Source organism: Grammomys surdaster, unplaced genomic scaffold (genome assembly GCF_004785775.1).
Source record: "Grammomys surdaster isolate TR1022 unplaced genomic scaffold, NIH_TR_1.0 188, whole genome shotgun sequence".
NCBI classification, from domain to species: Eukaryota; Metazoa; Chordata; class Mammalia; order Rodentia; family Muridae; genus Grammomys; species Grammomys surdaster.
The window spans coordinates 9,518,942-9,542,463 of NW_021604633.1; the positions used below are offsets into that span (position 1 = coordinate 9,518,942).

At 39.5% G+C, this 23,522-nt stretch overlaps 1 protein-coding gene and 1 pseudogene across 4 annotated transcripts in view; one reads left to right on the plus strand and one right to left on the minus strand.

The window, feature by feature from the left end:
• The window catches only part of Hdac9 (histone deacetylase 9), an 818,562-nt gene that overhangs the window by 676,617 nt on the left and 118,423 nt on the right, over positions 1-23,522 (minus strand). The gene's annotated exons all lie outside the window — the stretch shown is intronic.
• LOC114622357 overlaps positions 22,175-23,522 on the plus strand; it is a 40,125-nt pseudogene continuing 38,777 nt past the window's right edge.

Below are 23,522 nucleotides of genomic sequence, written 5' to 3' on the forward strand. Positions count from 1 at the left end.
AAGTTACTCGTTTATTTTAAAAACTTACTTTTAATTCCTTGTCTTATAAGAAGAAAATGTCTTTACTGTCGTGCTGAGCTATTCAGCAACAATCTCTTTCCCTCCGTTGGATAAACTCGGCCTTTTCGCCCATAGTTTCTCTGCTCTGCAAGCTGGATTGCTGCCTCACAGAACAGTACAGAGGCACCATTACCATATAATCATTATCATTACCACACTCTCAGTCACGTGGATCCTTCTAATCCTGAACATCTTGCCTCGCTAATCTTGCTATATCTATCCTCCCCTGCTGGGTGGCTGGTATGTACTGTTTTCGCCGGAGCTTAATGTAATCACAAATAGAAAACACAAAAAAACATGTTTTAACTAAATTGCATCTGATTGATACCATTGTATTATATGGGAATTTTAAATAGTTCCATATTCTATTCCAATAACAACCACAAAACATATGGGTGACAATGGGGATAGGGATCTTGACCTAGATCCATGTATCCTTCCTTCTATTTACTGTATTACCTACGTGAGATTTGCTTTTATATTTCTGAGTTGAGACTGCTCAGTGAGGGACAGAGGTGTCCTGTGCTTGAGTAGGTTTTAGGAATAGCATTGCCCCACTCCTAAGACTTGCCCTAATATCAAAAATCATTGCTGTCTTGTTGGACCTGCTCCATGGTCACATAAAGCTGCAGATGGGGTGATAAGCAAATTAGGAGACTTTCTTGTTCACTTTGGAAAGCATCCACCACTATCAGGAATACAGAACCCATTTGTCCAAAGCTGAAAGATAAGACATTAGACTGCATCCTTAAACTGAGAGGGGAATTTCAGAAGACTTCCATGAACAATCAGTGAACTCAAATCCTACAGCAGCTCATCATATTTTCTTTATGGTATTTCGTCTGACTAAGTGGCCAGGAGGTTCTGTGTCATGGTTCCCAGCTTTCTCTACTTCACACATTAAAGAATACAGCAAGAAAGTCCATCAATAAACATGATGCAAATAAAAATATTTTTCAAATCAGTTTCTTCAATTCTAAAGGAATATAACAAACCAAGAAGTTCATAGCAAGAGAATTATAGTGGCTGAGGGAAAAATGCAAGGTAGTCACAGGAACATCTGAATGTTAATAATCAGAAAAAGCACAAGAAGGGATGGAAAATCAAAATGGCACACACCATAAGCATACTTTTATTCTGCAATCACTATTAAGCTCAGATTGAGGAAAGAAAGGATTTAATATTGCCCCTCAGATTTAAGAATAAAAAACTACAAATGTGTGCTAAAATTCATTCTAATGAAAATGAAAATTTGACTGAGGTAATATCAGAGATGTAGAAATATACATCATCAGATTAGATCATCACAAGAGACTCGGTTCCATTTTCTATCTTTCACTTTTAAATCCAGTCACTTCGTTTAGAACAAATGATTGGTCTCTTTGCTTCTTCCAGTAACCTTGGGCTTGAAATGTCTCATAAAATTCTGCAAAACAGAACAAGAATTAGTAATAGAAACATGCCACCTTTGAGTCATACAACTCCAACTCCTCCTCTATGGGCTCAGTCAGAAGCAGGGCTGTGTGCTCAACAAGCTCCTCAGATAACTACAGCAAATGGAGAGAAACAGAAAAGAAAATTACAAGTCAGAAAACTGGCAGAGTACTGTGCTTTGAAAAATGGCCACTGGACACCCCTGATTCACTATAGACTATGGAAATAAAATAAGGTTTCCAAGGACTTGATACCATGGTTCACCCTAGATATTGGTAGCCAACTGTTCAAACCTCATAGCTGCAAGCTCATTTCCTGCCAGTTCTCAAGATCTCTGGAGGTTACAGTAGTTCTACAACAGAAGTAGTCCAAATTCCAGTTAGGCCTATGCTGTTCCTTTACCCCTTCCCATCACAGCACAGTCTACAACACCCATGCAGAATTTTAGCTCAAGAACCATGTCTTGTAAGCAGAGCGTGTTGATGTGAACACTGTTTTGGGGCTATCAGTCATGGCAGTGATTCAGCATAAAGAAATACTGGAATTTGGCATGTAGTAATGGTTCAGATGGTTGTCGAGAAAGCATGTCGACAAATATACCAGGTTATTGCTGATGTAAGTTTTTAACTGATGATGACATTGGTGCCTTTAGTCATTGATAAGCTAGAAAACCTCTTGTTTCTTTAGTTTCTGGTCTAGTTGTGACACTACCATACTCTTTTACACCCAGTGGAAATAAGCAGCTAAAACTAAAGGGCAAGGAAGCAGATGCAGATGTCCTAGTTTGCCCAACAGACACAGCTGGAAGCAAACATGAAGAACAAGGGACATGGGAGGGCAGAAAGAACACACAGAAAGTGGAAGCCCAACAGTACAAGGAGAGACACCCTCTATATGTTTAACCAACATATAAAAACCAACATATTTAAAGAGCCAAGCCAAGGCGATAATGGGGCATGTCCCAGAAGGAGCATGGTGGAGAACCTTAGCAGATCATTTTTCCATCTTAGGAGAGATGAGTGCTTAGAATTTTCAGTATAAATATGAACAGTGGTAATTAATAAGCTAGAACTAAAGGAACACACATGAAGTTGCCCATAATCTCCATAAGGTCTCCTACCCTCTAAGCCCAAATCACCAGGAATAGCACAGTAAAATAACATTTTAATTGAATTTGATTTGCAGCTACAAATCCAGGAAATAGCCAGGCATTTTTAAAATAAATTATTCCTAAAACACTTGCATTTAGATCCTTCACAGGTTCTGTTATCTCCAACAAGTGCCGAGCATAAGGGACATTCAAGATCAGGCTAATGACACACACGGCATTTTAGAAACACTGGGATATGCTAGCCTGGATATAGCCCAAATAGTCCAGAAAACCATGTACCACATAGCATAAGAAAGGCAGACTGTATGTACTAAGATTGCTTCACCAAAGCATGCGGCTCTCTGCAATGCTCCTTTCAGTGTGATGTGTCTTTATTTACCTTGGAACTCTTACCCAGTGTTATGACAACAGGATGCTGACATTCCAGGAACCATTAGGCATTCCCAAAAGGCATTTCCACTCTCCAGCGGCAGCTTAATATATTTGAAACCGAGCCCATTTTTTATTCAACTATAGAAAGACTCTTCCAGGACTTTGCTGAAATGTATCCCTGTATTTCTTTCCTATCATCTGAAATGGTTTTTTTTTTTTTTGGAAGAAAAAAAATCAAAGGTACATCTAAAATAGAAGTCTATTTTTAACTTCTTTTTACCACTTGAAAGGAACAGGCTCCTCAATGATCTATGGGTGAGGGGAAGAAACTAAGGTGGTCAGGAAAGCAGTTCAATGTTTTCACTGAGTCCTCGGCCAGCTTTTAGGGACATCACAAGGAAACCTATGCCCCTTGCAGACTAAGCCTCTCCTGCTCCAAGCCTCTGCCCTACCTTCCCTGGGAGCTACATGTTTGCTTGTAACTTCCCTTTCAAGTGGGGATGTCAGACAAGAAGAGGCTTAATGTTCAGACTCTCCCTTTGTGAGAGTGAGGTATGCTCAATGCAAACCAGAAAAAAAAAAGGGCCTCCTCTAGGTCTAGGGCAGCTTACTTAACAATATCAGAAGAATATGCCCTTCTGTGTGCACATATCTGCATCTTCCTCTAGCTTGTCACAGATATCCCGCTGCCTCTGTATTCGCAGCAGTATCTTTCAGAGAAAACCAAATTGTCACATGCGATATTTGGAAACTTTGTTATCTTCTAGATGATTTCCAACTGTAAGTGGGAAGCCAATAAGAAATCTTTAAAATACACTTAAAATGCCCATTAGCAAAAGAGAGATTGTGCTTAGGGTTCCAAACTGACGGGGAAAACAACTTGTAAACATTATCAATTTGGGCTGAGTACCTAAGGCAATGTTCCGCAGAAGCCAGGGACTTGCCTCTGGAGCCTGTTCCCCACCTCACTAATAGGCCTGGAAGCTACAGACAATTAATTATTAGATTATGTAACTCCCACTGCTAAAAGTTAGCAGAACATTCTACAGTTTTACTTCAAGTGTGATGCTTTTCAGCTAGGGGTGCAATTTCATCAGCTCACTCATCTGAATCTTTGTGCCACTTAAGCCTGGCTTCCCAGGGTTTTTCTTTAATTGGCTCTGTCTTCTTCTGCCCTCAATCAGCCTGGCTTCATCCTGGGTTCTCAGTTAGAATGTCTCTGAAAACTGTGCTACCAAACTTTCACTGTAGTGCCAGCGATCTTTATCCATCTAAAAACCTCCATACGGAAAGGTCTGTCTTTCAGATTAATGAAGGCAGGCCACATTCTTCTAGAGTCATCAATACTAGAACACTGAAGTAACACCACATATCCTTTAAGATATGAAAGTTTGAGAGAAGGTTATCATGAAAGGGACTAACAGACTAGATTTTATTACCATTCATTTTTTTTACCATAATGTCTTTGCAAATATGCAGACACTCAGTTTATTAATAATACCTACTAATTCATTTACCTTGAAGGATTTTGATCAGAGATCATTGAAACAGTAGATGATACACTACTCTGGAAACAAATTTATAGGAACTAAACTATTATTGGTAGCTTCAACCCCTATTGTTGTTTTTATGGTTTCCATATGGTGTGTCCTCACTGAAAGTGTTGTCTCTAGAATGGTGATGTGAAGGTAGTACAAACCTGAAGAGCTTGGAACTACAGCAAGGTAAATGGTTCATCAAGGCATTCCCTTGGAAGACATTAATGCAGATTTCTTTGAGCGGGTTACAATGAAGAACAGACAACACCTATGATTGACTCTTTCTGTAGAAAGCCACTTTCTACTTCTCCATCTTGCTAAAACCAGGCTAGATCCCTGTCTTAATGTTCTTTAAGGCGAGGAAGGTAATTTCAGACAGAAAAGGTTTATCTTTAGCTCATGGTTGAAGATACAACAAACATTCAAGAGAAGAGATCACTGAACACATGTACAGCAGTTAAGTCCTTTCTCTGTTTACACATCCTAGAATCCCACCCAGGGAATATGTCTCTGAGGTCTTCGGACCTCAGTTAATGTAGTCAACTTCTCACATACACATATTCATGCCCAGAAGCTCATCTTTCTAGTGATTTGAGATTTCATCAATTTCAATAATAGACCCTTTATCAGAGACAGATTATGAAGCAACCCAAACTTGATTTTACAGACTCAAAATCTGAACTAAACCATTTTTTTTAAAAAAATAAGGATCTACCCTAGGCGTTTTGTTGCATAAGATTAAAATAGACTGATACAACTGTAAACTTAAAACATTAAAGAAAATAAATTAAACCATCAGCATATATGATCAAGTTTGTTGGTCTTAATTTCTGAAATTTCACTGCTACAGCAGAATCACAGAAATTCCAGAGGACATGATAATTTCAAGGAATAAAGAGATGGCTCAGCAGTTAAGAGCACTAATTTCTCTTCCAGACAGCCTAGGTTCAATTCCCAGCACCCACATGTTAGCTCATAACTGACTGTAATTCCAGTTCCAAGGGTTCCAATTCCCTCTTCTGGCCCCTAAAGGTACTACAAATGAATGCGGTTCAGACATAAAGTAAAACACCTGTACACATAAAACAAATCTGAACAATAAAAAATAAAAATAAATACATATCACATAACCCAAAATGTTTTGAGAAAGAATCAAAGCTTATCTGTCCAATGACATTACTCAACTCAGCCACCTGCTGTTAATATGACTTGCCATATTGATGCAAGGACACTAAGTCAACTCCAAGGTTTCAACTACCATCTTTGTGGGAAAAAATAGTGGACATTTATATGCAGCCACAAGTAACTCTTGGACTTTAACCCAGTTATCAAGCTGCTTGACTCATCTGAGTTCCTCTGACCAGTTCTAAAGTTAAGTTTATTTCCATTGTCAAAATTTAGACATATCTATTCTTCATCAGTAATATAGTCTTAATTTCCCCAATTGGTGCTTTATTTTCTCTTCCTTTAAGACTTCTTATAATAATTATTTTCTTTCTTTTTACTCTAACCAATCATGTCTTTGTGTCCCTTTATCATCTCAGTATGAGATTAGCCAGTGTTTCTACTGGGACCTCTTCACCTTACAAAGTCTCTATTCAGTTCCACATGTGGCAACATTAATTTTCTTATGGCATCACTCAATTACTCCAAATAATCAATACCTAGGGACTATGCCAAGATTTTCAATTCTGCACTAAATGGTTTTCTGTAATTTAAGTCAATCCACAGTGAGATGTTTCCAAGCATTAATAAATTGCACTTAGTAATCTGGCAGTGACAGTAATATGTAACTGATATTTTTAAATCAGTAAGAGATCCTTAAGACAGCCAAAAATAGTTTTTAATCATGCTTCCTACAAATATTACTTATACATACATGGGGCAATGGAGAATGATTCCAAACAACTCTGTACTTTCCCAATGCAGGCAGAAAATGTGGGACCAACCTAAAACTGGCCCAGGACACACAGATGATGCCCAATAAGTGTCAATTGTTAGGTAAATTAAGAATAGAGTGACTAAGTTTGTGGGACGTGAGCTTTTTAGTGTAAAGAAGGGAACAATCCTATGCAAGCTAGAATGACTTGGTCACATTAGCTAAAGACTATGATGTGCTATGGCAAGTTGAAGAAGTACAATCAAGGCAAAAAAAAAAAAAAGGGAACACCCATGGGGCATGGAACCATTGTGGCAAACCCAAGGAAAATCTACATGGAATGTATTGTGTCCCAATACTTTGCCTCCAATGGCTTTGCCTCCCTGACTTGAAAGACACACATAATAAAGCTTAATTCAGTCAGGTGTTCCAGTTGCCACCATAGTACATGAGATATTAAGGCCTTCTGTCCATCTATTTGCTGCATTCCAAAACCAAATTCCAAGAGCATTTAAATATCTAAATAGAACCTTCTAGTTTTGAGCCAGAGATGTTACTCAGTTGTAGAGTGCTTTCTTGGCAAGCATAAAATTCTGGGATGGATGCCCATCTCCATATAAACTGGGCATTGCAATGTGATTCAGACCTATCATCCCAACATAGGAGACAAGGCAAGAGAATTGGGAGTTCAAGGTCAGCATCAGCTACATAGTGAGGTTGGGGACAGACTGGGCTTTAGAGACCCTGGAAGAAGAAGGAGAAGAAGGAGAAGGAGAAGGAGAAGGAAAGGAGAAGGAGAAGGAGAAGGAGAAGGAGAAGGAGAAGGAGAAGGAGAAGGAGAAGGAGAGAAGGAGGAGGAGGAGAAGGAGGAGAAGGAGGAGAAGGGGAAGAAGAGGAAGAAGAGGAAGAAGAGGAAGAAGAAGAAGGAGAGGAGAAGAAGGAGAAGAAGGAGAAGAAGGAGGAGAAGGAGAAAGATGAAGGAAGAGCAAAAGAGAAACTCCAAGAAGAAAATCCTTTGTAAAATTCTGTTTTGGAAGCCACAAAGCCAGGTGTGTATGGAGTATAATGATCTTAATTTCCTTTAGCTGAGTTTAATTTCTACCATAAACCCCCAATTAATATCAGACAACCTAATTGGGACTCTTCAAATAAGTGCAATCAAATTAGTGACTACTCAGTTATTTCTGATTTAAAATCTATCACCTTAGAATGAGACAGGCAAGTCTTAAGGTCCCATCATCTTCTTATGGTTTGTAGGCAGGGGAGACACCTTGGGGGACAGATTGGCCTGTAATGTTTGATCATTCACAACATCCACAGGCTCTGCTATGTCGAGTGTGAGAGCACTCACAAATTTGCATTTATAACATTTCTCAAGACACGATGAAGTTGCCAGTCTCTGAGAGACACTGGTCCACATACTGGACTCTTCTAGGTGATTTTAGACCTTTCTGAAGCTTTCTTCTAGTCTCTGAATTATCTCCATGGAGCTGTCAATTCTCCATCAGGCCAAAAAAAAAAAAAAAAAAAAACAAATGGCCCCAAATAAAAGTGTAATGAAGGCCTAGCTGTTTCAACTCACAGTCATACAGTATACAGCACAAGGATATAGGACCTTGTCAAAGTGCCTCAACTAATGTATCAGCATTCTCGCACATGCCATGCTAGCTCAACACTGCACATTCAGCTTTTACTGGTTACAAATTGTAGCTAGTTAAACAGCAATGATCAAGTGTAGACTGAGAAAAGAAAAATACTTTAACATACATAAAAGAAAAACAGTCGGGTTTTTTTGTCTCTTAAAAACCATATAGCCTGAGAGAAGAAGGCCTTTGAATGTATCAGATCTTGGCCGTCTCACCTATGGCAAGAGGCTGATATTTTCTTTACTGGCCTAGAAACTTACAGAATATCTGAAGGACTCAAATGCAATGCAATGTTAAACTTTTAAGCAAAAGACTTGATATGGCATGTACATCTTCCATTTGCCTAGGTAGCTGGAAGCTCACAAGTTCTGGGTATGTGTATTTTTTTTTTAGAATGAACACTGAGTCTGTCACTGCTGGCAGCCACTCACTGTAAACATTCATAAATACACACAAGGCTGACTGGAATGACTGAGTGCATCCCTTGCAAACCACGTGCACAGGGATCTTAAGTCGGCTCAAACTGAACAAGGTAAAGGTGTTAAAACCCCCACACTATTTGTTCATTTTTCAGAGAACTAGTTGTTCAAACAGGAACGATCATACTATTGCTGACTACACAAGCTTGGCCTGCTGTCGATATCGGACAGCATGATAAATAGTTCTCTCTTTCCATTTACACTCCACAGGAATCTTGCTACTTAAACAACACACATCAAAATACTCTGGAAATGGTGTTTACCATGCATGGACCTTTTCCTGTGCTAGTGGTTTTCTACCAAAAATGGATCCAGAGGCTTTTGTTCACACTCTCTTCCCTCATAACACTGTCTCCCAATCTTAATAAAGTTTCAGACTTTTTCCCTCCCACCCCTTCAAAACAGGAAAGAATCAAGGATACTTGTAGAAAATGTAAATTTCAGGATTCTGCTCCAAAGACTGAACAATTCTTGACAAAATAGGAAGAAGTGGTTCTTATTTGTTTTTTTTTTTTTTCAAATCCCTGGAGGGATAGGTATGCCACGGTCATGTGAGTAGCAAAAGATTAAATTTAAACTCCATATCATACTTTTGCCAAGCAGAGACTATGTGTTACAACTTCTGTGCCCTGACCCTCTATCAGAACCTACCACTTGATAAGCGTCAAGTATTAATCTACAACAAATGCAATGGGATGTCTTAGAACTGCCCTTTGGAGTTTTTCTCACAGGACAGTTTTCTATGCCAGTCTTAGTCAAACTCTATAGCTCATTTTTCTAATCTGTCAAATAACAACATACATTTAAAAATAATCTAGATACAGGGGGCTGGAGAGATGGCTTAATGGTTAAGAGCATACACTACTCTTGCAGAGGGGCAGAGATTAGTTTCCAGCACCCATGCCAAAGACCTGTAATTCCAGCTCCACGGGATCTGATGACCTCTTCTGGTCTCCATGGACACGTAATAACATAAGAAGCATTGGGTATAATGCTAAGTGCCTAAGCAGCCACATATTGGCTGGATTAATTAATGAAGTTGCAAAGCTATGAGTGGATAAAATAATGAGTGAAGAAGACTTTTAGATATCTGTGGTGGTTTAAATGAACATGTCTCCCATAGGCTCCAGTATTTAAATATGTGAGCCCTAACTGGCAGTGCTTTTGGCCAGAAAAGGAGATTTGGCCTTGTGACATACATATGTCAATGGGGCCAGACTTGAGAGCTTAAACATTCACCCCATTTCCTGTTGTCTCCCTCTGCTTTGTATTTGGGTTTAGAGATGTCTGTAGCTTCCTGCTCATATTATTTGTAAATTGCTCTTCTGGAGCCATAAGACAAACACACTACCCTGTAAGTTGCCTTGGTTATGGTGTCTTCTCCACATCAACCAAATATAAACTAATATCTTCTTTGTTTGGCCCTACTGTCCCCCGCACAGGCTTACCTAGGCATAGCCTACAATGCCTGCACATTGCCTCATTGACATAACGGGTGTCTGAAAGAGACCAAGCTCTTGCTTTTTTTTTTTTTTTTCAACAGTAAAATTCTGACACAGATCACCTAGCTAGAAAGGCTGGAGAACTGGTAAAGATCGATGATTATAAATTATAAAAGAAATCCATATGCATTAATGTCAATGTTTGGGATATAGATCTATGAATGAAGTTGAGGTCCATCATTATATGAAATGAAAACCAATGTTTTGCCCAATTTTTAGTTTTTTTTTCTCTTTCAGTACAACCTGAGAGCTTTCCAACATGGATTCTGAGTAGAGAAAATACATTTTTCATATAACCTTTTATATGAGCTAACTTAGTAATTATCTGAAGAGTACATTCTGGCAATAACTTGGGACAAGAATTCAATGAAATCTGGCAAAATGTGGCAAGGAACAGGACTCTGAAAGGACAGAAGACTGTGTGTGTTGGAGCATTCTTCCACAGATCATGGAATGGTGCTGAGCATTTTGCTTCAACAATTTTACTGTAATCAGAAAAGTCCTTCTGCATAAAAATAACTTGTTTTATAAATTAGCTGTCAGGTCCTTGAAGAAGCCAACCATGAACAATTTGTTGTTGGTTATATTTCCATTATTGTCACCATTTTAATCCATACTTTAGTGATGAATGGCTTTCTAAGAAAACTTGTTTGAAGGATAAAGAATGAAATCCGTTAAATGAAGTCCGACCTGACAAGATTCATTTCTCTTGGGGTCTCATCAGTACAGAGATTCCCATGGCATAATTAATGGTCCAAGAGATGAAACAGAGCTCCTATTCTGTCATGTCTCTTCTATTTAAGTCTTCAAAAATGAAAAATAATGAGAAAAGGTGTAAAACAAATTGCTTGATATGCCAAAGAGCAGAATAATCCCATTAAAATAATTAGAAGTTCATTTCAAATTATGAAACACCGTTGTCTTGTTGGACGGAAAGCTCAATCTGGCTGATCCCTCGCTGTCCATGGGCCCCATTTATGACACAACCATTAGACATGTTTGAAAGTACGTGCTTTCTTAAGATACTTTAAGAAGCCTCCTGAGACACTCCTCTTAAAATAAAAGGCTTTAGAAAATCAAGCTTTCAAAATGCATACTTCCAAGATGGCATATTACTTTACTTTATTTCATATGTATCTAAAAGAAGAATTTAGAATACATAACTATTATGAGAAATACGCTTCTAGGAATTATGTTTGTAGGTACAGGGGATAGGAGAGGGCCTTTTCTGTAAGCATTAAATTTCCTCACTATGTAAAAATAAGAATAGTAATGCTAACAGTAGCTAAACTTGGGTCTGTGGTCAACTGAGTCAATGACATATGTCATTTCTACAAAATAAAGTATTCTGCTAACAACATGAGGAAGAGAGATACAAGGATTAATTAGAAGCCATGCCTCTGGGGATCTCATAGTCTACTGGGGAGTACAAGCATGAATGGAAAGAACTGGGATAAGGGAGAAGTTTGAATTGCTCCAGCAAACACAAGGGAGAAAATCATCAGCTCCAATCAGGTTACATCCAGCTCCACCAACAAGGTAGATGTAAGAAGTCTAGGATTTTGTAAGATGTAGAAGCTTGGGGCGGTCGTTAAAAATTCTTTATTGAGAAGAGGTAGAAGCTGGAGTTATAAGAGGAGAAACAAACTATGGAGAAAGGCTTCACTATCCCAGCTTCTAACTATATTGGAACACTGAGAGTTTTGGGATTTGAATTATCAAGCTATACAACCAGTGCACAGTAAACACTCACCGTATGCTAGATAAGAGAAATCCACTCCAACACAGGTGACAGACACGTAAGTGCAAGATTCTACCTAGGAAATGACAAGCGATTTAAACATGGAAGTGAACACTGACCCTCATTTCCTATTTGCTTGGATGTCACATCCAATAATTCTCGCCAACAAACAGCACGGGATCACTTCGCCTTGAGTCCCAGTGACTTCGCCTCCAGCACCAAACGCTCCACTTTTGGGGCCTATCAATCACCTCACCTTTGGTGGAAACTCACTGGCTTTTGTTTGCTTCTACAGAAATCTCATCTATTTTTTAAGAACATGTCTCTTCATATGTTCATGTATGATTTCCTATGAGTCTATTAACTTTTAACAATGGAGCATCACATTTTCCATTCAAGACCATATGTTATGCTAAGAAGAAATAGAACTTCAGTGGATATATACAAATAGTAGTTGAATTAGCAAATCTTCAGAAAGAGGTACCTTGCCAGAGCTAAAGTGCTTAAAACATCAATGTATACATTTCCTCCTCCATACACATCTCTTGACCCTTTTCCTTTAACTCTTATACAAGAGGCTCTGACTATTTATACTCCCAGGAATAAGAGCTATTTTTACTATCGTATTTTATTCACCATTTACTCATACTTTGTATTTCTGAGCTCTACAAATGAAAATATTTTTATTCCTATTAATAAAATGCAAGGTTTTTTTCACCTTAAAAAACTTCCAAATGCCTTTGCAGTCTAACAAACCAACTTATCCATCTGGATTTTAATTGGTTATAAACACTAGCTTAAATGTTACCAGAAACTGGGGTTTAGGAGTACTCAGCTGCCTTTCATCTATCACCCAATGAACATAGAGTAGATAACCCTGTACAGTGAACCATGCCTGACTGGGTTTGATGGGAAAAAAATCCAATTTGTGTCTCTGAGATGACTTGGGAAGGGAGGCACAAACCACAATCTCCATAAACCAGACTGGCTCCTAATTCTTCTGGGATGCTAGAAACTTCAGGGAATGCAGGAGCAGATGTTGCATCTTCTAAGAACTGCGTCACCCAGCAAAGGGCTGTCTGCCAGCAGGTTCTCTCTCTCTGAGCTTGTTCCCAGTGGAGTCTCCTTTCCTATGTATCAGCTAAGCTCTAACCATCATCAGCTTTAACCTTAATTGCATGAGATTTTTCTGAAGATTGAGAATTTTTCTTTTTGCTTGAAATCTCTGTACTATGCTATTGCTTAACTGGGGTCTTTCCTTATGCTTCCTTAGATGGTTTCATCCCGGAGCTCTAAAGTCGCCAACAAATAATTGTGTTGTTAGAATGCTTCAGTTTCATTAGTAGCTCTATGGCTGCACCCAGTAAATAAAGCTGATGAGGATAGGCTTTTAAAATCAGCATCTTAAGAGTTTTATTCATGAATGCATTTGGCTTATGAAACAAGATTTAAGATGGCTTAAAATGCAAAAGAATAAAATCTATTAACGTAGTAGAGAAAATCCAAGTCAAACAAGAACAACGAAGAAACCACCAGAAAACACAAACTTGGGAAAAGTACTTCGTTTGAGGCCAAGCCTGAACTGGCAGCTCTTGTTTGGTAATCAAAGGACGGCATTGGAGCATTTAAGACAATCAACTTCATTCTGAAGCTGAGATATAGGATTTATCAGGAGAGTCTTTCTTCACCATCCCAGAAGTAACAAAGTCACCAGGATTCTCCAACAACAGGTTTCATAAAACATTCAAAGGTATCCTTTAGGATATACGTCTGGGTGTACACCCTGTGCAGGACACCACACTCCCAAGTTCTAAATGACCCCACACTTGTTTAAACGTTGTAGTAGCTATTTTGAAATTACTAATAGTCCTCTTTCTCATCATCAACAAGGTTAGTACAGACTGTCTATGATATATTTGCTTTCAAACTTTACAAATTCAGCAGGAGTACAGTAGTATTCGGAGAGTTGCATGGAGATGAAAGGGTCTCCTCCCCATACATATTTACTTTGATGGCTTGGGGAGAGATATAGATCTCTTATCTTTGAAATCTTTGAACATATTTCTGGTTTCAATCAGTTACTCAGTCGTATGAGTCTGACTTGCTCACATTAAGCCGCCTCTTTTGTCATTTTTTTTCCACCTGAATTGTGTTATATTAAGAAACAAACCCATCAGAGGTATTCACAAACAAGCAAAAATATTTTCAGGTGGCACTTTATGTGAATTTTACCTTAGAGCTATAATTACTTCTTCATATTTTCCTAGTCTATTTTATCTTCTTTTATTTTCAAGTTTCAGACATAGTTGGAAGATATTTTCCCTGTACTCACTCAAAAAAATAAAATAGACCTGGCATGTGTTATTCACATGATTGATGAATCCTCTGTGTGCGTGAAGAGCATCCAAACAGCACTGAGGCTGCAGTTGGGGCTTGCTCGAAGGTAATAAGACCCAAAAACCTCTCTGTTCTATCTTAGCTGCTACAGTTTTCTACTCATGGCAAAAGGCACAAGGAATACCAGGCTGGCTATCTCAGCTTTTCTTCAGCATAAAGTGAAGCGGGCAGTTGAGGGAGATGATGGGTCATTACTTGTTACATTACCTGTAACATTGGAATTCCAAACAAAGATAAGCTTTCCCTAAGAGTGTTACATTTAAAGCCGTTTTAATTTAACTAGATTCATGGGTGGTAGATATAGGTTAGTGGATAAACACACATGCCATGCCAATGTGAGAACCTGAGTTTAAATACCGAAAACTGTGCCAAAGTTGAGTGCCCTAACATCTGTTTGCAATCCCAGTGCCTCCTTAGAGGAGGTGGGCAGAAGAAACAACAGTGGAAGTGGGCAGGCCAGCTAGTCTTGTATATTCGTCAGAAAAACAACAGAGAAGAGACTATTCTCAGACATGGTCAAAGGTGAAAGCCAGTATACACACAGGTGTACGGATCTATATATGCATATACACTGTATGTGTGCACACATGTACAAACACACATGTACTGTATGAGTACACACAAACATGAAATATACCTAGATACATCAGTTCAGACTTAAAGTTTACATGTGAAGCTAGAGACAGTTGACCTTCAAGTCCAGGAAGCTTAAGTTCAGAGCACTGCTCCTGCTCTGGCTCCTTCCAAGACCTTTTCATGTATTTTGTGTTCTCTTGTCTCAACTAGGCTCCCTCACAGTGTCAAACCAGTGTCAAACGGTCCAGAAACATGGATCCTGTGCAGGTGAGAATCCAAGCTTTCAGAACTGAGTACTTTTTACTTCACACACAAACTCCCATTAAAAGTGACAGGGAGGAGGGGACCCTGTAGGAGGACCAGCAGTCTCAATTCATCTTGACTCCCGAGATTTCTCAAACCCTGAACCATGAAAAAAGTCAGCATACACCAGCTGATAGGAGGCCCCAATATATACAGCAGAGGACTGCCGGTCTGTTCAACCAGAGATGATGAACCTAACCCTCAAGAGACTGGAGGCCCCAGAGAGTTTAGAGGTCAGGTGGAACGGGGTGGGGGGTGTGTCGGGGGCAGCCTCATCAAGACAGAGGGGGTGGGTTGGAGGTATGGGATGTGGAACAGAGGGTGGACATGGGGCGGGGGAATAAAATCTGGAGTGTAAAAAATAAACAAACAAACAAATAGAGTGGCAGGGTAGCATTGCTGTGTGCTGTTAAAAATGTCAGTTCCTCTTTCTACATCATCCTCTTTCTACAGATTTACAAAGATTACAGGACTGGCTCAGAAGGCAGAAGTCTTACCCTGCTCTAACAAATTTTCTTACACTGAACTCACCCTGTGCTCGGAGGCATATTTCTAATTCTAACAAGTTTAGGAAAGTTAATTTCTAATCCAGCTTAAAGCCAGAAACAGATGAGGACACACAGAAAGCATCAGCTTATAAGTGTCGTAAGAAGGGTGTGTGCTAAGAAGTCACTCGCTGAAGTGCTGTTCATTGAGAAGTAGAACTCTGCTGCACAGTCTATCTCACATGAACTTTCTAGAAAATCTGCCTTGAAGGAAGGAAACATAATTTGCCTAACTTTAACTACTAAGACTACCCTATATTATCATAGATTTCCTTTATATTAGTGGCAGGAAACTAAGGCTTGCCTTATAGGAAAAAGATTCCGGTATACGGTATCAAAAAAAAAAATCTAGTCACATAGAAATCCTACCACATAAACAAAACTTTAGCTTCATCTTTATAAGTTTATTTGCTTTTCATGACAATAAAGTTATATACCTCTGAGATCATTTTAATTCTGAAAATATCCCATGGCAGTAATAAAAATAACAAAACCAGAAGACAGATAATAACATCCTGGAGTTTGTGGGAAATCATTTCTCTCTGTTAAAGTACCTTCAACTACAAAGTGTGTTAATCAGTGTTTGTATTACTTTTGCCGCTTAAATATTAATATTTCCGACAGAGAAAGCACAATGATTAGGAATTTCAAACTAAAGAAACCAAATCCCTCTGAAACAATTTCCAGAAACATGTACTTTGATTTCTTCTGAATAGAAGTGCAAATAAATCTATTGAGCACATATAGACTCTAGAAGATTGTCACTAGGTTTAAATATAACTATTTCAACACAGGGGGAAATGAAGTATTAGAACAGTGGCTAGCAAGAGGAGATGTCCTATACATATAATTCATCTGGCAAGCATTGGCAGGTTACAAATCAAGAATACAGGCAGAAGTTCTCAAAATATTAGGAGAGATCCTTTAAACATTATAACATTACATTGTGGCATAATATAGAATGATAATATTTCTTACAAGCTACGCTGCTAGCTGATTTTAGGACCTTCAGCTCGGCAGCAAGAGATTATATTTACAGAAAGTTTTCTCATCTCAGCTAGGAAGGGTTTTGTGAGGTGTGGTCCCAAGCTCCTTATTTGCACCTTGGAATGTTGTTAACAAATTATCATCTCAAATAGTTCGACCTTTAGATGGTTTAGATGGGGAGGGTTGGCTAGAACATGTGTTCCAATGTGATTACCCTGCAGCAACCAGTTGCTTTTCAATGGGAAGTTGTCATCCGAAAAATAAACCTGAACTTCCTATTGTTCTTGTTCTTATTTCAGTCTAGAATAATCCCTAGAGGCTGTGTACTGAAGGCTTGACACACAGCTAAGAAGACCTTCCATAGCTGGCTGGATGTTGAGGGCTCCAATCTTGGGATTTATATAATGGCATTATTGGGAGGTGGGGTCTAGTTGGAGGAAGTAGATTACTAGGCTGTGCCTGACAAAAATCTACCTTGTCTTCCTCAGCTTGCTCATTCTGTCTCTCTAATGCCTCCTCTCTTAGCCACTGTACATATGAACCTCTGTTCCACTGTTCCTCTCATGGTAATATCAGCCTCACTGTGTATGAAAAACTTTAGGGCCGACCAAGCATGAGTTGAAACCTGGGAAACCATGGTTCATGAGAATATTTCTCTTCCTTTGAATTTGTTCCTCTAAGATACTTGTTACAGCAACACAAAGTCTAACATTTTCCCATAGATCAGAGCACATGTGTGATACAAACAGCATAACCTAGTAAGCAGAAGCAGTAAACATTTTATGTTCTTTAAAAACTCTGAGGGCACATTTATTAAATAACTGCATTTAACAGAACACAAACACCTCAAGTACTTAGAGCTTCTATGAGAAGATAAGAAATCTAATTAAACTTACAGGTATCCTGGCTTAATACAAATTCACTCAAAAGTATTTCAAGTAGACACACATCTCTAATGTTACTGTTTATTTCCCCTTCAAGGCAAATTGGACAGAACTGATCTGGTCCTCTACACTGCCCTTTCCATCAACCTGGTTCTTGCACACCACTGACAGGGCTTTGTCTCTGGAGCCTAGCTTTCGTTCGTGCTCCAGATGGAATGACCCTTGAAACTCTTGGAGTCTTTCTAACTACAAGCATTCACAACCTGACTGTGACTCAGAACCCACTCTAAACTAAGTCCCTGCTCATGTTGCTGTTCGTCTCCAATCTGTCTCACAAATTAGGCTATAACCAGCCATAGTGAACTGCTAAGAGTACCACACATGGTAGGTGTGGCAAGAAATCTTTCTTCTTGCCATAACTCCCTTCCTGACTACTTCATCTTTAGGAACACTTCCATTGAACCCTGAGGCCAAGCTAAGATCCAAAGCACTCCATACTTCCTTTCTCCTACAACGATGCTTTAACAAACCAGGCTTGTCAGGTGTGGAAACTGGGGAATAGTTCTCTCCAGTCAGGGATTAAGTGCAGTCATTCTTGGCTATATGGGGATACTATGAATTGTTCTCAGATACCAACATCTACACATAAATGATATACCTTCGTACAACCATAAGCATTTTTCCATATACTTTAACTTGGTGAGTATCATGGGTAGTATAGTGCTGGACCACTATATTATGAGGACTCTGAACCACTGTAAGGCATAGAAACAAGATGGAGTCTACAGAAACTTGTACAGATGCAATCACCATGGGCCTACTTTTGATCCTGTGTTAGTTGAATCTGCTGATAAGCAACCCACAGAAATGAAAGGTCAGTGTGTTAAGAGGCCTGCTTGCTATCTGACTCTTTTATCAGCAGATCCATCTGCAGGCCCTGCTTTGCTTAGCTAGCTCATCCACCATTCTCTTTTCACTGATTCTCAGGTTATTCAGAGATCAGATAAGACCATGAAGTAATTTTTACTAAGAATTCTCTCAAAATTATCAATATAGTTATAAACTGACTTTGATGGTAATTTTTAATCTCTAGAAGTCTGAAATATATATATGTTAGTCTGGTTGTCTAATATAGCCTGCTAATAGTCAGTTCTTCATAATTATGTGTACTGAGTAATATACTAAGAGTAAGTATATAATGAGAACCTATACTTTCATTATATCCGGTATTTTTCATTACTGCCATTAATTAAGTTGTAGCTACTTGAAAAAACCCATACATACTAAGATGATTTAGTAAATTTGAAACTCTTGATATCACTGAAATATACCTTGGACATACATAAGACACTGTAAGTTATTAAAATACATTAAGAATTGCGCATGAATGATCTAGCACATTAATAGTTCACAAATTTGCAGACCTCTCTCATCCATTCGTTCACTGAAAAATATTATACATTTAGAAAGTAGTTCAAAGAAGGATTATTTTAAACATGTCCTGTTGAGTTCATATAATAAAGTGCAACGTCCTACGGAAACACTAGGTCAACATACCTGGATGGAGATAAGCTATCAGCTTAGAAAATGGATTATTTGATTAAGGAATTGCTACATGTGGGGAGTTTCCAGTATTCTCATTTTTTTATTCAAATTTCTTAATGAGCATAGAAGAGCACATGTCAATATTCCACATGTTTGTAAGGAAATTTTATGGAATCATTATTTTCTGTTTAAATATACCATTTTAAAAGGATAAATTCAGTCTCTTAAATGACTTTATATTTCATATCAAGCAATAAGTTCACTCTTTCATAATATGGATATAATTGAAATCTTAAGAAAAAATATAAATCCTCTGTTGGGAAAATCTGCTGTTATATTCTTTATCTCTTGTATCTAAGTGAAGCCTGCCCATAACCTGATTTTTGTTGGCTCAACTGTTTTTAAGAATTCATGTATGTGTATGAAACAGTTAAACTCATTAAGAGGATTTGTCTCTAGATGTAAGGAATAACAGTCTATAACAATAATTCTATTGTGAAAAGCATGTTGAAGGATTATGGATCAAACGTGTCCTTTTATATTTTTGATATTAAGAAAAATACTGCATAGATAATTATGAAGACCTGAGTTTCACAGGACAGAAACCAAACGAACACTAAGTGGGAGACTTTGGGGAGGTATTTTTAAACAAGAGGTTTTGCAAGCTCCAAATTTAGCTTCAGAAAAAGGGGTAGTGCGAGTGTGCAGCCTGCGGTCACTTTGGAGGTCAGGGTGCGACTTCTCTCTGCCCTATATAAGGACAAACGAAAGCTTCAGAAATGCACAAAGCAGAAACTCTCTAGTTCTGTTATTCACTTTCAGTCAGGTAGTGAAGTAGCCTACTGTTCTATGAGGAAACTTTCCAAACACACAACTGAAGTGGCCTGCTGAAGGCAAGTCAACAACTTTCCATAGATACAGAGTGGCTCAAAAAGAATCAGGAGGTTTGTTTTTGTTGTTGTTGTTGTTTTGTTAGCCAAGGACTTCTGTATCAGTGAATTTTACCACCTTTCAATTTCCTGTGCAGTCTGATGTGTTTTTTTTTTTATATGCAATGTCCTTTGTGTTGACCTATTAATCTAACCTCCATCATTCTTTCTGTTCCTTCTGGCTTCCACTGGCTGGCTTCCATTACTATAATTATGATCTTGTCTCCTGCTTCCATAGAAATTCAATTTCTAATAGACTCTCTACTCACTTCTATTTCTACAGACCTTGATCACACTTTGCACAGAATGGCCTCCCTTCCCTTGGTGGTCTGTGACAGAACAGTGATGAGAGGAACAGGAGGAAGGAGCCTTGCATATACACCTCTGCTCCTCCAACCCCAGAGAATGCCAGCCCTTCCCACAAGCCCCATCAGGCCAAGACTGGAGGGAAACCAAGCTCATGATACAAGTCAATCTACACTGACAATTTAAAAGTTGCCTTCTGTTTATTTCTGGAGTTCTTTGTGCCTGCAAGCATGGTTTTGGAAAGTATGGTCCCTAAACAATCATTATGGCTCTAGATTTAATTTGAGATGGATATATAGAAAGCAATCAGCCAATAATCATGAACCACGTGTAAAGAAAACTAGACTTTCAGATACTAACAAGTTATTCATGATTGTCTTTGGCCATTGAGCCACATGTAACAGTCTTCGCTTTATAATACTAAGAGCACAAAAGAAGATTATGAATGAAAAATATTCATATGGAAGTTTTCTTCTTAAATATTAATGATAATTAATGTACACCTGCTATAAAGATAAAAAATTTAAATAATGATTGGGACAATGAATATGTAACATAAGAATATATGTAAAAAAATGTTCAAAATCTACAAGTCAACACAACAATTTATTTAAAATGTGGACAAAGAGGCATACCATTACATGCAGATGAAGGTCACTAGTACGGGAAAACTAACTGTGCTATTACTAATAGTGTAATTATAAAGTACTTTGAAGAGAAAACTTTTACCCTGAAGTTAAGATATTGATTCTGAAAGGAAATGCTTTTAATAACCATCATTAGAAAATTTTAAAAGAAAAAAATAAGGAAGTCTTCCCTTCAAAAGCATAAAAGAGTACTCTAACACCCAGTTCATGCCGTCCTGGATCAGTGTAACTCAAGCAGTACGATACCAGAGAAGTGTAACTCGAGTACTGTGTTAAAAAGAGGGAGTTGTTTATAAATTTTAGAGGCCCTTGCATGTGGAGAGCTGCTGCCACGCCTTAAAGATGGTGCCTGCTTGCCCTTGCAGACTTGGAGTAAACAAGCCTTGTTTGGTCTTGGGGCGGTACTTCCTGGTGGCCTGATCTTGTGTCATGGGTCCTTGACCAATCACAGTGCGAGACGTGGTATGGGCTCATGGGCAGTCCTACACAGGGTATAAAGCTTCGCTCCTGGGCTGGCTCGGGGGCACACCTTCAAGCTTCATGTAACTAGCAACTCCTGAGTAAACTGCTGCTGGAAGGAACTGGTGTGCGAGTCTTTCTTCCCTGCTGGTCGGGGTGGTAGGCGCCGCACATTTGGTGGCCTGCACGGGGATTTCTTAGAATTCCCGGAGTTCCAGAACCAGTAGCAGTCAGGGCGATCGATCGGTAAGTGGCCGGTAAGTGGGGCCCTTCAATCTTTAAAGACCTCGGAAGGAGGCTTCAATCCTTAAGGTCCTCGGAAGGAGGCTTCAATCTTTAAGGTCCTCGGACGGAGGCAAGCAAAAGTGAAAGTAAAAAGGCCAGCGGGATATGTTCGTGCCGGGAGGAGTGGATCCGTGGATAGTTATTCTAGTAGTGGCGATCACGATTGCAGTATCCCTGGTGCTGTGTTTTTGCCTTAATTGTCACCAGCCAGGGCGTGAGTGCCACTGTTAACTACCTTAAACAGAAGGCTCTACAGCAGTTTGTCCAGGAAGTGGACCGCATCGCCCCTTGGTTCGTGGTATCGGGACAGCTTACCTTGGCCACCTGGGATAAACTGGGGAAGGACATAGAAAGGGAAGAGAGGGAGTGAAGGTGAACAATTGGAAACATTTCCTGCCAAGTACAAAGGTGTGGAAGAGAAAGAACACGGCATAAGTATACAAAGATCAAAGAGGCCAAGGGTAGTGAGGCTAAAATAATACAGACTTCAAAGAGAGGGACGAATCTAAGGACTGTGGTAAAGCGGCGGAAAGGTTAGAAAGCGAAGCCATGGGTAGCTGTTGTAGCTGTCCAGATCAAGACACTGTCCTAGATAACCATAAGAACAAGTTTAAGGTTGTTAACGTTGATGATGATGGCAATGAGCTAGACTCTGGTTTCATGGAGCTCACAGACACAGAACTGATTTTGTACACCCCGAAGCGAGACTCGGTGAAATGGCACTACCTCTGCCTGCGACGGTACGGCTACGACTCAAATCTGTTTTCTTTTGAAAGTGGTCGATTGTGTCAAACTGGACAAGGAATTTTTGTTTTTAAGTGTGCCCGTGCAGAAGAATTATTTAACATGTTGCAAGAGATTATGCAAAATAATAGTATAAATGTGGTGGAAGAGCCAGTTGTAGAAAGGAATAGTCATCAGACAGAATTGGAAGTCCCTAGAACACCTCGAACACCTACGACTCCAGGGCTTGGTGCTCAGAACTTACCCAATGGGCATCCCTGCTACCCCTCGTTTGGAGATACTTCATCTCGCCCCTCAAGCCGACACTCTCTTGTGGGAAGTGCTCACAAAATAGACTATTCAAGGCGTAGGGATTGTACACCGACAGTCTTTAACCTTGATATCAGGCGCCCCAGTTTAGAACATAGGCAACTCAGTTATATACAGGTGGATTTGGAAAGGGGCAGTGACTCTGACAACCATCAGACTCCAGAAACGACAACCACTCCCCTCCTACAAACCCCCACCCGGCGCACAGAGCTGTACACTGTCATAGACATTGAGAGAACTGTTGCTGTGTCCAACTTGCAGAAAGCACTGCTGAGAGACGACGGTACCTCTAGGAAGACCAGACACAACAGTACTGACCTGCCCATGTGAGCCCGGAAGCATTGCGTCATGAAGATTTTCAGGGTATAGGAGTGCTAGCTGTTGCCCTAGTGGGCATCTGTGTTCTCTGCCTGTCTTGTATCTGTCATATGGTCAGGGCCCAGAGACATGAGAGGGCGCTGGTAGTGCGTGCCTTTCAGGCCATTGAGGGGTGTGTGTATCTCCACAAGCATGGCTGGTAGCTTTGAAGCATTAGTTGCTCTCATTACCCCAAATTTTAGGTCTGGACAGCCCTTGCACCCCTGGAAGCCTATAGGTTTCATTGCACACGGGATGGGTGTCTATTCCATTTTCCTTGGGCCCAGCTCTTGCACCTGGTGGGCTTTGCCCATTGCACCCAGTAGAGTGAGTCCCATGGTTTGAGCCTGTCTGCCCTTGATCGTGAGATCCTACATGATGGAGCTTGCTTGATCGGGCAGTCACAGCTTGAAACTGCTTAAAAACAAAAAAGGGGGAACTGTGGAGAGCTGCTGCCACGCCTTAAAGATGGTGCCTGCTTGCCCTT